General features: G+C 46.0%; 1 protein-coding gene across 1 annotated transcript in view; it reads left to right on the forward strand.

Annotated features, from left to right (window-relative positions):
* The window catches only part of TCF25 (TCF25 ribosome quality control complex subunit), a 458,474-nt gene that overhangs the window by 124,776 nt on the left and 318,499 nt on the right, over window positions 1-15,199 (forward strand). The window lies entirely within an intron of this gene.

The raw sequence follows: 15,199 nt of genomic DNA on the forward strand, positions 1-15,199 counted from the left end.
GACTTAAAAATATCCAAATGAGTTAATTGTATTTTTTGTAACCTTGTTATGCATCCTTGGGTATTACATTAAAAGTTATTTCAAAATGTAGTGTATCCTGTTTATGCTAATTATCTGTGAAAGAGTTATGCTGCGCTTGTGCTTTGTTACGGTCTAATTCTATTAATGTTGTGTGATACCTTGAGTACCCGAATGTTAAGTTCATTGGATTCCCAAGCTTACAAAATGTTGAGCGAGCATCAAATGCACCATTTTGCTTTTGACTGTTTTTAAAATAAAATGCTTCTCTCACTTCAGACCACAAGAGGTCTTGCAGTGGCTGCAGGACATGTTCAGCTGTCCTTGTGATGAATAAAATGGACAAACATTTATCTGTTTTAGCCAACAAAGTAATGGGTGACAATAATTTTATGCGTATCTCTGATTTTTCAGTTTTTAGTACAGTGCAACTTGCTTCCCCCTTTGTCCTTGGTGTGTGAAACTTCTCTTGTGTGAGAAATCCTCGCTAGCCGCCTTTCTCTCGTCACATTTTCCGATTATAGTAAAACAACTTGCCACTCTCAAGCTAGAAGAGCTGAATAATGCCAGTGTTGCCTAATGTTCGGAGGTGACCCATCTCTCACTAAAATATGAGAAATGAGTAATAGGAAATAGCAATCAAGAATCACCAACTCTGATCTAGTTCACTTCTCACCCCAGTGAACTTAAATCACCCTTCCTTGGTGCCATCACCTGTATTGTAGAGAACAACAGGAGCATAACCCATAGACCGGATTGAGATCTGGGTATATATACGTTTTAGCAACAATATCTCAACTGGCTTCTTCTAAGATAGAGACCCGAACCTCGGTTTCCAATACTCTCTTTGCGACATTCCAAAGGTCTTGAAGGAGGAGAGTCGCACCTGCGTCCATAACTCCGATTTTAGTCTCCTGGGGGCTTTGGGAGGCCTAGATTGCCTGTCAGATGGTTCCAATATCTGTGTATTTGGACAACCCTTGGTGTGCACGCCTTCGTGGACAGTATCCCCAAGAGGAGGAACCCTAAATTCCTCTTATGGGCGTGCAAGATTGAACCTTAGTCTCTCCCCATAATCCAAGTTTTCTAGTGAGATAGGCGATTGTTTCCCTGGGAAGGTCCATATCCCCCCGCCCCCCCAACTACCCACAAAATAATAACCCTAACTTAGCAAGTCTCTTCCCTAGTCTTCTGTCTTATGTTCACAGAAGGATGAGAAAGCTTGGGCGGTGATCCGAGACCAAGGGTCAGTCAAACAATTAGGTGATTTTAGCTAATTCTGCACTGGCTTGATTGCTCAATTTGCCAGACCCTCAAACACAGGTAGCATAAGTAGCCAGGGTAGGCACAAGGGTTAGTGCCATATTTGTGATTAGTTCTCCAGATGGTGGGAATCCCATCAACTATACTGCGCATCTCAATCTTGGCACTCTGTTTAGGAAGGCTGGGTAAGGTGGTGGGAGGGAAGAACCCTCCCAGGATTTAGGGTCTGTTGCCATTGGGTCCTTTAGGGGGCCAAATTATGAACCTGAACTCTCGAGTCCCAAAGATCAGCCCCAAGTGACTCATCTGTGTGGAATAGTACTGTCCAGAATCCGGGGCCCAGGTAATCCTCAGTAAGACAATGGTGTGATTTCATGCAGGTCCCTCTGGGTACAAACAAGAGTCCTGGAGCACTCAGAGTGTGGGTGTCAGCAAAGGATCAGGGACACCCTCAGATGCTCTGTCATTCTGTTCTAGAGGTAGCAGCTGCTCCAAGAGAAAGAGACTACTGTCCATGAATAAAGTAAAGATGCCACAACCCTCGCCACAATCTCTCAGTGTAAGTGCCTTGCTACTTAGCAGTTAAACTTCGTCGGCATCAGCCTCTCCTTTGAGAACTTGGACATTTGGAAAGTTGCGAAATAAATTGGCAGAATTTCTGTTGCCAAGGATCATTAACCTTTTCTCCTTCTTATTGCATATGGTCTTTTCTTTGACCAAATCACTTATCCAAGTGGGTGTTTGTAAGATTTAACTTATTGCTCCTACTGCAATACATTGGAATCAAACATCTTCACAGCAAATATATGGTGAGCAACTTTCAATTCAATCCAATAATCTTTATTCGGATATAAAATAGCCATGAAAGCACAGGTCAAAAATACCAGCAACATACAATTTTTGTTAAAAATACAATATAGATAGATAAAAAGGAGATTATCGGGTTGCAAGGACTTCAATTATGAAGATATGTTAAAAAGAAAATGTTTTGTACAAAATAACAATATCATTGAAAAAAAGATTAAAAACGGGCGAATGGCAACATGATAGTGTTGAGCACTTTCAGGGGTTCGAAAAACAAATAGCAGCAGATTACAATAAAGTGCAATTGGTTATGTACAATTTAGCAGCATAATATGAAGTGCAGTTAAATTTGATCTTCTGGGGTAGTCCCCTGAAAAACAGGTAACAGCAGATTGTAATAGAGTGCAGTTGATTGTAAACAATTTTAGCAGCATAATATAAAGTGCAATTAAATTTGATATTTTAGGGTAATCTAATCTACAAGTAACGCTTTGATTTGATGTTCCCTACTGAAAATGTAATTAGATTTGTTGTGAACGTATCTAGGACCCTATTTAAATATTCCCGATTTATGCCCTTATGTGGTTATAACAAATCATATCCCTATAAAGGCATATGAATCATATCCATATTTAGTCATAGCCAATGCAGTCCAAATACGGCAAGGCTGCTCCCATAGACTCCTAGAAAGTACACCGTGTTCTTAAAACAAACCAAGCCTCCAGCAGCCCGGGAATTCCCCCTGCTTCTGTTTTGATTTGTCCAAGAACTCCTGGAGTCCTGAAAGAACTGCAAGTTCTTAGTGACGTCTTATGTCCAACCTTACGTGGTATAAATATACCAGCATCTGCCTTAGCAGACACACGGTGGTTTGGAGCAGATCGGCTATCTACTTACCTGACGCAAAAGCTCTAACGAGTGCCGAAGGAAGCCGACCCTCCCATTGACGCACTGAGAGAAACGCTGTCTTTTCTCTTACCGAGAAATCCAGCTCCAGTGTTTCCAGTCACCCTTGCGGGTTGCTGGGAGATCGAGTCCTGAGAAAGAGATACAAGAGCTCCTTCATTCTATAACCAAGGTACGGAACTGATTAGACCCTTAGAGAATTCTTGATTCAGATTCTTGGCAAAAACTATCTTAACTAAAACTATATCTCGCTCACTCCTTCCCACGTACTAGGCTTAGGTTAGGTACACCGGGGTAGGCGTATTTTAGAAACACCAGTTGAGTACGTTTAGTCAACTTTTTATCATTGTATGTATTTTATCCGTTTTAAGTATCTTATGGCTTAGAAACCATATAAATGCTTTTACAGTATTATTTCATAATACTCCTTTTACTGTACGCACTTTACTTTATGACAAGTATTGCAATTGTGGCAATTCACTTCTCTTGCATGAGAAAGACGAGTGCTCAATAAATAACCACTTTTATTGAAAACGCCCGTCTCTCTATTTCTCTGCACTCCTGGTGAAACTAAGCATGCACGATTGTCTGAGTGAAATAGCTGTCTATTGTTTCCGCGACTCTAGAGATATACTCCTTATTCTGGAGGGAGCAAAGTTGTCATGTTTTTGCGGTTGTCAGAAACTAATCCCTTCTTGTCTATTCAGGAAAGTTAACTCCTTCCTGTTCACTCAAGAAAGTTTGTAGTGACCTCTGAGCTAGCTGGCATTCATAATTAAGTCTAACATATTCAGTAGAGACCTAGTCGACCTTAGTCCTACGTCTAAACTATAGTTTGTTATTCCAATGCGCAGAGCCTATTGGGAATATAGTAACTACACTACATGGCGTCCAACGTTTGGTAAGGCGATAATCTAACGCTAGATACTAGAGTAACTCAGTCGTGCTTTTCACACAGACCTCTTTTCCCGTAAATACTTCAATAGACGTCTGGAGTGGGTAAAAGGCTAATATCCGCCAGAACTTAGTAGGATGAGAATCCTATGTATTAGTTTTTGGTTTAGTCAACGTTGAAGGATGCAGTGTTCCAAAATATTGTGCACCTAATCTTTGTTTCCTCGAAACTTGCTCTGAAAACTTTCTGTCAGCCAAAAATGACGGGAAGTGAAGACGAAAGAGATGCTTTGGCAGCTCAACTGTTAGATGACACAACTCTCCAACAGAATGACCCGGATGCTATAATCATCCCGGTCAATATAAGAAAAACTGTAACTATGAAACTTATAAAAAATGGAGTATCACCAAGAGGTGATACAGTCATATTTGTGGTAGAGGCCCATGAATATCGGCAGACAGAGGTATTATATTCCTGGATACACTTTCCAGCAGCACATGCTGTGACACGCGAGTTTCACTACTACAAAATAGATGAATCTCCAGAGGAATACGTCCCCTTCGAGGACATTGAAATTCCGATAACATACCAAGAGCACCAGCTCTGGTTTAAAGGCGCCCTAAAATATCAAAATCACTTCACCAGGCTCGGTCCACTAGGTAGACCAGGAGCCACATGGCCAGTTCTAGCCAGCTATACACCACATCCTGACATTGAAAACATGTCAAGTGGAGAACTTTTAGTTCAGCTAAAATAATTAATTAAAATACATAGACAATTGGTCCAATATGTCATGCGGACTTTAACAGTCCAACCAGCAATACAAATTCCACAGCACACCCCTCACCAGGGGAACACAAATAAAATTACACCACAGACTATACAATCAGTCATTGGCAAATTACCCGCAAAACGGGAACGAATTCCGTTCTGGTTAGCTCAAAAAATTACTTAGATAGAGGCAGTATTTCCTGATACTACACCTAATGAGAAACACAGAATAAATCAATCAATCATAGCATTTGTATAGCGCGCTACTCACCCGGAGGGGTCTCAAGGCGCTTGGGGGGGGGGGGGGGGGGGGGGGGTCTGCTACTGCTCGAAGAGCCAGGTCTTGAGTTGCTTCCTGAAGGAAAGGTGGTCCTCGGTCAGTCGGAGGTGGGTGGGGAGGGAGTTCCAAGTCTTGGCTGCCAGGTAGGGAAAGGATCTTCCTCCGGTGGTGGCTCTGCGGATGCGTGGGACGGCGGCGAGGGCGAGGCTGGTGGAGCGTAGCTGGCGGGTGGGAGTGTAGATGGTCAGGCAGTTGTTGAGGTACCTGGGGCCCAGGTCGTGGAGAGCCTTGTGCGCGTGGGTGAGGAGTCTGAACGTGATCCTCTTGCTGACGGGAAGCCAGTGCAGGTCTCTCAGGTGTCCGGAGATGTGGCTGTGTCGGGGGATGTCCAGGATGAGTCGTGCGGAGGCATTCTGGATTCGTTGGAGCCTTTTCTGAAGTTTGGCTGTGGTTCCGGCGTAGAGGGTGTTCCCGTAGTCCAGACGGCTGGTGACGAGTGCCTGGGTGACCGTCTTCCTGGTTTCGGTGGGGATCCAACGGAAGATCTTTCGAAGAATTCGCAGGGTGTTGAAACATGACGACGAGACGGCGTTGACTTGTCTGGTCATCGAGAGGGAGGAGTCCAAGATGAAGCCCAGGTTGCGTGCGTGGTCCGTTTGCTTGGGAGCGGTGCCCAGGGCAGGGGGCCACCAGGAGTCGTCCCAGGCGGAGGGTGATGATCCCAGGATGAGGACTTCCGTCTTGTCTGAGTTCAGTTTCAGGCGGCTGATCTTCATCCATTCGGCGACGTCTTTCATCCCTTCGTGTAGGTTGGTTCTGGCGGTGGCTGGGTCGTTTGTGAGGGAGAGGATCAGCTGGGTGTCGTCGGCGTAGGTGATGATGTTGCGGTTGTGTTGGCGTGCGATGGCTGCGAGGGGGCTCATGTAGACATTGAAGAGGGTGGGGCTGAGTGATGATCCTTGTGGTACGCCGCAGATGACTTCGGTGGCCTTGGATCTGAACGGGGGCAGGCAGACCCTCTGGGTTCTTCCGGTGAGGAACGAGATGATCCATTCCAGTGCCTTCTCTTGGATTCCGATGTTGTCGAGACGCTGCACCAGGGTGCGGTGGCAGACCGTGTCGAAGGCTGCGGAGAGGTCCAGGAGGATGAGGGCCGCTGTTTCCCCGTTGTCGAGCAGGGATCTGATGTCATCTGTGGCTGCGATGAGGGCGGTCTCGGTGCTGTGGTTGGCACGGAAGCCGGACTGCGAGTGGTCGAGGGATCCGTTCGTCTCGAGGAAGGCGGCCAGTTGACTGTTGACGGTCTTCTCGATGACTTTGGCCGGGAAAGGGAGGAGCGAGATGGGACGGTAGTTCTTCAGGTCGGTGGGGTCCGCCGTTGGTTTCTTCAGGAGGGCGCTGAGTTCCGCGTGTTTCCAGCTCTCCGGGAAGGTGGCGGGGTTGAAGGAGGTGTTGATGATGTCCCGGAGTTGGGGTGCGATGATGGAGTCAGCTTTGTTAAAGACGTGGTGGGGGCAGGGGTCGGTTGGCGATCCGGAGTGGATGGTGTTCATCACGCGGGTGGTGTCCTCGGTGCTGACCGGAGTCCAGGCGCGGAGGGTGGTGGTGGGGGGGCGTTGGTTCGGTGGTTGGGTGCGTAGTCTGTGCGTTGAAGCTGTTGTGTATGTCGGTGATCTTGCTGTGGAACAACGAGGCGAGGGAGTCGCAGAGGTCTTGCGAGGGAGTGATGTCGTTGTTTCCGGCATTGGGGTTGGAGAGCTCTTTGACGATGTTGAAGAGTTCCTTGCTGTTGTGGGCGTTGTTGTCCAGTCGGTCCTTGAATGCGGTCTTCTTGGTGGTGCGGATCAGCTGGTGGTGTTTGCGGGTGGTGTGCTTGAGGGCAGTCATGTTGTCTGTGGTCTGGTTGTTGCTCCAGGCTTTCTCGAGGGTGCGGCAGTTCTTCTTGGAGTTCTTGAGTTCCTCGGTGAACCAGAAGGCTTTCTTGCTGCCGGGTCTGCTGGGAGGGGTCTTCAGTGGAGCGAGGTAGTCTGCGCAGATGGTGATCCACTGTGTGAGGTTGCGGGCTGCTTCGTTGGGGTCCGTTGTGCTGGCGGGGGGGTTCTGGCTGAGGCAGGTGGTGAGCTGGTCGTTGGTGATCTTGTTCCAGTTTCTGCGCGGAGCCTGTTGCGGGTGGTGGTGGGTAGTGGTTCTTCTGAAGCTGAAGTGGATGCAGCTGTGGTCAGTCCGGTGGAGTGGCTGAAGGAGATGTTCTTGCTGGAGGAGAAGACGGGATCAAGCGTGTGGCCGGCGTAGTGGGTGGGGGTGTTCACCAGTTGCTTGAGTCCAAGGTTGTTGAGGTTGTCCAGCAAGGTGGTGGTGGTGGTGTCGTTGTTGTTCTCCAAGTGGAAGTTGAAGTCCCCTAGGAGGATGTAGTCAGCGGAGGGGAGGGCATGCGGGCTGATGAAGTCTGCGATGTCTTCGCTGAATCGTGTGCGTGGTCCCGGGGGTCTGTAGATGAGGGTTCCTCTGAGGGTCGTCTTGGGGTCGGTGTGTATCTGTAAGTGGAGGTGTTCAGCGGCGGTGATGGTGTCGTTGGAGTTGGTCGTGATGCGGATGGTGTTCTTGTGTACTATGGCGGTGCCTCCTCCGATCTGGTTGACGTGGTCCCTCCTGATGATCTTGTATCCGTCCGGGATGGCGATGGCGATGTCGGGGGCCGAGGAGGCGTTCATCCAGGTTTCCGCGAGGAAGGCGACGTCTGGTGATGTGTTGTCGAGGAGGTTCCAGAGTTCCACGGTGTGTCTGTGGACGGAGCGGGTGTTGAGCAAGATGCACTTGAGGTGGGTCTTGCTGGTGCTCGGCTTGGCGGGTGCGGTGCAGGTTCGGAGGCAGGTGAAGCGGCAGGCTTTGCAGGTGAAGGGTCCGTGGGTGCGTTTCGGGGTGGCTCGGTAGCAGGCAGGGTTCCGGCCGGTATTGAGTGCGTTGAGAGTGACGTCGTTGTAGGTCCTTCGGGTGGTCTTGCATCTGCGAGGGCCAGGGGTCCTGGCGCTGGGTGCGGTCCAGGCGCGGACAGGCGCAGACGGGCTTGCCTTTGGCGCGCCTTCGGCGCGTGAACGCTGTGCGTACGCGTGGGCGTCATAAGTAAGGTGCCGGGAGGGAGTAGCAGCTGGGCGGCGGGAGCGGGGCGGCGATTGGGCAGGAGGGGGCGGGGCCGCAGGGAGGCAGCGGCGGGAAAGAGGTCAGAGGGCGGCTCAGCGGCGGCTGGGTCATCCGGTGGAAAAAACGACGGCAAAAACGTGGCAGAAGCAGCGGCAAAATGAGGCAGGAGCAGTGGTGTGTGGGGGCGACCTCGCCTGGTTACAGGCTCAGCGGTCGCTCCCTGCACCTCTGTGCGGTCCCCTTAAGTAAGGAGCTGGGAGGGAGGAGCAGCTGGGTGGCGGGAGCGGGGCGGCGAATGGGCAGGAGGCGGGCAGGGCCGCAGGGAGGCAGCGGCGGGAAAGAGGTCAGAGGGCGGCTCAGCGGCGGCTGGGTCGTCCGGTGAAAAAAACGGCGGCAAAAACGTGGCAGAAGCAGCGGCAAAACGAGGCAGGAGCAGTGGTGTGTGGGGGCGACCTCGCCTGGTTACAGGCTCAGCGGTCGCTCCTGACTATCTGTCTTCCAATGGGGATCGCACCACATGTAGAGGACTGTGACACTTGGGGCACAGTTTTTGCTTCGATATACACAAAAACACATGGTGTTCCGTCTATGGCGGTTATACCAGACGTACTAAGACAGATTCAAAATGAATACGGTCCAGAACCCGCTTTAACTCTAGGTATGAAATTACTGAAAGACTTTAAGCAAGTCTCTGCTATATTACTAGCCAATATAAAAGGAGAAGCAGCATCTGTGGCGATCCGCCAAAAATTGAAAGAAACAGATCTAGCAGAACAACCTTTTGAACTTGCCAGAATAATTGAAAAATCCTATGAAGAACTAGGTAGAGATAGTTTGGGTGGGAAACCACTAAAACCACAACTAACTGAAAATCCTGAAAAAACCTTTATCAAGAATAATCTAAATACTCCAAAAAAGAGCTGGGAGAGTAATAAACAAACTACTCCCAGAGAAAAACAGTTTCAGTCCAGAGGAAGGTCTCCTCAACAGAGAGATAGATCTCCAGAACGAGGGGGCAAGTCTCCACAAAGGGAGCCCTCTGAAAAAAGATACAACCTTAGAAATAGGGACAATTTGAGAAAACCTGACAGATATCAAGATATTGATACACGTCCCTCTCGATCTTTTCAGACTTCCTCACAGAAATCGGAAAGAAGAGGACGGTCAAGTCCAAAGACAAGGAACCTGCTCATCAAAGTAAAAAATTACAATTTCCAAAAAAGAAGGTAGCTAGTATTAAAATAAAACATGCCGAGGATTCTGAGGACACAACTGAAAAACGGAGAATGGGCCCAGACAATGCTAGACAGCGCTGCAGAAGTGACCATAGCTCGCAAGACCCTGATGAATCTCTGGAGACAGTGGACACAAATGAATACATTCAAGTGGAAACTGCAGACACCAGAGTTAGCATACCCCATAAATTATATGAAATAACATTGCGTATAGAGGGGGACAAAACTAGGAAGATAAGAGGTCTCTTTTGGGATAACCTATCTAAAGACTATGGTATCCTGCTAGCAGAGAAAGACTGGCCACCAGAGTTTGTCAGGGAGTGCCCACATGGCGAAGAAATGATTATGCCTGCCTTCTCAAATCACATTCCAATTCATAAAAAATACACATTTGCTAGAAAATGGGCAGTGGCCTAAGCCCCTGCATTATATAAAAAGCATGTAGGATGGGATGAGGATTCTCTTCACCATAAAATTCAGTTAAAAAATCAACCTACTGCACAGAGGCAGTATCCTGTTAAGCAAGAAGCTAAAAAACAAGTCAGGGAGATCTTAGATCAACTTGAATATCAGGGGGTGATTGAAACATGCACCTCACAAATGAACAATCCTTTGTTTCCTGTCTCCAAGCCAGACAATTCATATCGTCTAGTTTTGGATTACAGACACCTAAACTCTTGTTGCAAAACATTTGCAGTACAAAACTCACACAGTGCAGCACTAATGAATAACATCGTGCGCAAAAAATATAAAACGACATTAGATATTTCAAATGGCTTCTTCTGTCAAAACATAGCAGCAGGTATTTGATCACTTTCTCCAGTATGGGGACACAAAAACAATTTTGTTGACTCCCACAAGGATTCAAGAATAGCTCAGGATTATTTTCAGCAAGGGTAACAGAGTTACTACAAATGTATGATGATGAGGCATTATCTTATGTCGATGACATCTATCTTACAGACGACGACCTGGAGACACACTTGAAAAGAGTGAACACCATAATACTTGGGTTCGCAGCTGAAGGGTACAAATTCAACTTTAAAAAGTCACTAATTGCCCACCTCACTGTCCTATTTTTAGGATATGAGTTATCAAGTGAAGGCAAAAGCCTAGCAAACAACTTCTTAGAGAAGTGTGCAGTACTCCAAGCTCCAAAAACGCTGAAGCACTTACAATCAATTCTCGGTTTCCTGAATTTCGGAAGAACATATATTCTAAATTATGCAGAGAGGGTTAAACCTCTCTACGAATTAATAAAACCTGATTTCAAACCAATTAATTGGACTCAGAAACACACAGAAATTTTACGTTCATTACAAACGGACATGTTAACTAAAACAAAACTGCAAACACGCGCAAACGAACGCAACCTTGTAATCCGAGTCATCCCAGGAAGATGCGGATTCACATACCTGACCTCTAATGAGGGAGAAACGGTACCAATAGCTTATAAATCACACTTGTACACACAAGCTGAAATGAAATTCAGTTCTACTGAAGGAATTCTGACTGCGGTTCAAACTGCTGTAGCAAAAGAAAGAGACCTAGCCCAGGGGAAGAGCATATCTGTCTTAACAGCAGTATCAGCCCTTGAGGCAGTAACAAGACCAGGCATTCCGAATGCTAAAGCTTTAGATCCAAAATGGATACAATGGGAAAATTCTCTTGCTGCAACGGACGTGAAACACGCATTTGATCCGAAAATGAAAAAAACTCGAAGATCTGGAATACGAACATGAATGTCCTCTGTCAATCGAAATTCTGCCTCTCGAACAGTACACCTGTGTAATCTACACGGACAGATTTGCACAACACTACGTTGTGGATAAACCAATTTACAATGCAGCATGCGCGATTGTTAAAGGTCGCTGGCGCTTAGGTAAATTCAGACCGATGGTCACTAAAACTGAATCACTCAGAAACTGTACAGCTCAGCGAGCTGAAATAAGATCTTTAAAGATGGCGCTTGAAAATGCCGATCGCGAATTCCCCACACTAATAGTGTGCGATTCGCATTACTGCGTCCAATCTTACAATAATTACATGCAGACCTGGATCAAGAACGGTTACAAAGATGAGACAGGTGCCACAATAAAGCATAAAAAGCTCTAGGAACAAGTAGTTCTTTTACAGAAAGAACTACAAACGACTCCACTGGTACATACACTGAGTCATCAACGTGATGGCGTTCACGTTGCAGGGAATTCATTGGCTAACAGAGCCACAGAGGCAGCTGTTCAATCGGCTTCCGTAGCTACAAAAAAGCGTTCTAAAAAACAAATAGATGGAGAAATCATGCTGGCAGTAAAAGCTTCATTAAAAGGCAACTATGCAGCATTACCTCTCAACTGTCCACTCAATAATACATACATAATTGATGCCAACTCTGTTCTGTTTGCTCGAATCCCTGGAGTGGGGAATAGAGTAATTCCAAACACGAACCGGAGGGCTTACTTAATTCAAGAAGCACACATGGCAATGGGTCTGCGGCACCAAGAGATATTGAAATCTCTAATAGAATTACAATCACAATACTGGTGGCCGGGGATGAGCGTGCAAATTTATAATTTTGCAATGGATTGTCAGGACTGCAACAGAGATCGCAGTTGTGACCCGGACCAGACACTTGCCCGGACACCTCTATTAGACAGCATTAGGCTATCTATACGCAGACATCCAGACGGAAAAATGTGATCCCATAAGTATTAAGACGAGATTCATTTGGATGTGGCCACAGCGCTCGGCTGACGCCAAAACTGTTATAAAAGATTTGCAAGTCTTTATTGGCACATACGCAATTGGCATGCTACATTCTGACCAGGGTCCTGCGTTTAGCTCTGGAGCTTACAAGGAGGCCATGGCCAGCATGGGCATTGCATTGCGGTACTCTAGTCCATTCCATCCCGAGGGAAATGCGGTAGTGAAGAGAAAAAAACGTGACATAAAGCAATCTATAACAGCGAGGGTATTAGGTTCGGGTGACGGGTGGGTCAAACATCTAATAAGTGTCCAACGTAGTCTTAATAATCTGCCAAGAAATTCTCTAGGAGGTACCAGTCCATACGAACTTTTGTTTGGTACTAGAATGATCATTCATGCCCTCGATTGTCAGACTTCAGTGGTGAAACAAAAAACTTTTGATATCAAAGATCGTTTGGCTGTTTTACAGGACTTAAATGAAACAAGAAGAAGTCTAAGTAACACAAAGCTAAAGCCAACAGCCACTGAAGAAAAACCACCTGTCCCAGCAAGACCTGTCTGGATTCCAAAGATTGGGGATCTCCCAAGATGTAGCAGAAGATCAAACCTTGCTACAATCCAAGAGGTTCAAACTGAGAGACTAATCACATTTGATAAAAAAGGACTATGCAACAAAGCCATGGAACTTGTGCCTCTTGAAACCCAAATTGCAACAGTTCGTCAAGAAACACCTGTCTACAATGATATAGCCTCTGAACATACATATTCAAAGATTAATGAAAATCCGGAAGCAATTCCAACAATTGACAGAACTGCATCTGGCTACTTCATCAATTTCGATGACTTTTCTGATGATCCAAGTGAACATGAAGAAACGCCAGCAACTAAAACTTTCAAAAAAAAATGACCGAACTCTTTCATCAACTCAAAGAAACATATCTGATTTCACCATGGATTGAATTATGGATTGTGTTAGGTGTACTTTCCCCCCTACTCTGGCTCATTTTGGTTTTAAGCTTGGGAAAATTCATTGATGGAAAATATAGTACAATGGACACAGCAAGTCAGGACATCAACTTGGCCTTAAAGCATCACAGATCTTCTCACATTGAAAAAAGAGAACTATCGTCAGTGAACATCACAGCCATTCCTATACCTGGTGGTGTAGCATGGGACGCTACTGATTACGAAATCTATGGCCCGATTGAACTCTTGAAATATCCACATCAGTTCAAGGTTTCATTAAGTGACTTTGTGACACCTAGTACTTTCTCTGATGATTGGGACTTTGAAAATATTAATAATATGATGTCAGATTTAGAAATGTCAGCAAAATTTTCAGAACATGATTACTTACAGGGTTCATCAAATTATGAAGAAATGTATTGTTTTAATCCTTATGGTCATCAATATTTGCATAATCTGCTAATCCTAGAAATGTTTTTACTTATAATCAATGGGAACATTGTCCAACACCGCCAAAAGGCAGTTCAAAAACATTTTATGAGAAATTCCCATACTTCTCAGGGTTTAACAACACTGATCCAGAAACGTTTTATTTAAAAAAAAACATCTGGGGTACAAAAGACTGGCAGGTACAAGGTTTAGAATCATTATTCAGAGCCTGCATGATCCCAGAACAGATAATATTCCTGAATGACACCATTCACCAAACAACCTGTCTTGGCTTAGCCAAGATAAAAGACTTAAACAAACCGTCTATTCCAAAACCCATACCTGATAGTAATAGCACTACAGATGTGGAGATAGATGTATCCCATATTTTACACCAAAACAGAACAAATCCTTATTGGAAAAAATGGTTCATCTGGCCCACAGACACTAATAACTGTCAAGATAGATTCCTGAACAAAACACAGGGGTTCAAACAGAACAGGCTAGACCCAAGATATTCCCAGAGACAACATCCAGGGATAATAACAACATACAGTGTAGGAAAACTATGCCTCGAGTGGCTACAGAAATCCACCCTACCTGAAATTAAGCAACACTTGACTTTACTTAAAGTAGGTGCTGACTTGCGAGATTTCATAATGGGACCTCGCAAACAGCGTCAAAAACGTTTCATATACGCCGGTATATACACTGCTTACAACGAAGCTTGGAAAGAAATGCAAATTGAAACTACTGAAAAAATACGAGAAATTGATTGTATTAATTTGGAAAAATCACTGTCTGTAGTGAACAATGGGTTAACGACTATGTCCTCCAGAATTTATTTACTGGACAGCATTGTATCATCTGCTATTGATATAATAGAACAGGATATGCTAATGTTACAACATGGCCAGTCCCAATTACGTTCTATTGTACAGTTAGGCTGGGCGTTACAAAACCTCCGTTCAGGCTACGTGCCATGGCCTCTAATCAACACAACGTCATTATTTTCTATCTTTAACCTTACAGATCAACAAATCTCTTTGGCACAAAAAGGAGCAGACTATCGCACGATTTCAGCAGGTGCATTTCTTCATTATCCATAGGGCATACCTGACTCCGGAGAGGATAAAGCGGTACTTTAGGGTGCTTGACGCAATGTGCCCGAGATGCTTGGCGCCTGAGGTTGACCTGGATCACCTGTTGTGGGGATGTCCGAGGCTAGGGGCGTACTGGCTTCAAGTGGGGGAACTCCTGAATGCAGTAACGGATAGGGAAGTAGACTTTGACATGGCGGCATGTCTACTCCTCTGGTTCCCTCATACAAAGAAGACGAAAATCACGAGTACATTTCTTGACCTGGGGCTCATGTTGGCTCAGAGAGAGATAACTTGGCACTGGAAGTCTAAAGAAGGCCCGTCAGTGAGGAGATGGATGAATGAGCTGTTGAGATGGTCGGGATGTGAAAGTGTTATCAGAATGCGACAAGCCACTAGAACTGGTAACGAGAAATGCTTGGAAAAGGCGAGAGCCTGGGAAATGGTGGTCCAGGCATTGCGTGACTACATGATAGAGGATGACGTGGAGGCACAATGATTGAACAAGGCTCCATGTAGCTTGAGTGACTGCAAGCAACTCATGATGAGTAACGTGCTCCAGTGATGGTACGGATTACGTGCGCCAGCGTCAGCAGCAGTGGGGGGGGGGGAGTGACTTAAGAGGGGTAGCTAAGCACTACGACACAGTCTAGGAGAGTACCGACGGATGGGAAGTAGGGCTGGTCCGTGA

This window comes from Lissotriton helveticus, chromosome 12 (assembly GCF_964261635.1).
Source record: "Lissotriton helveticus chromosome 12, aLisHel1.1, whole genome shotgun sequence".
In the NCBI taxonomy this organism is placed as follows: Eukaryota; Metazoa; Chordata; class Amphibia; order Caudata; family Salamandridae; genus Lissotriton; species Lissotriton helveticus.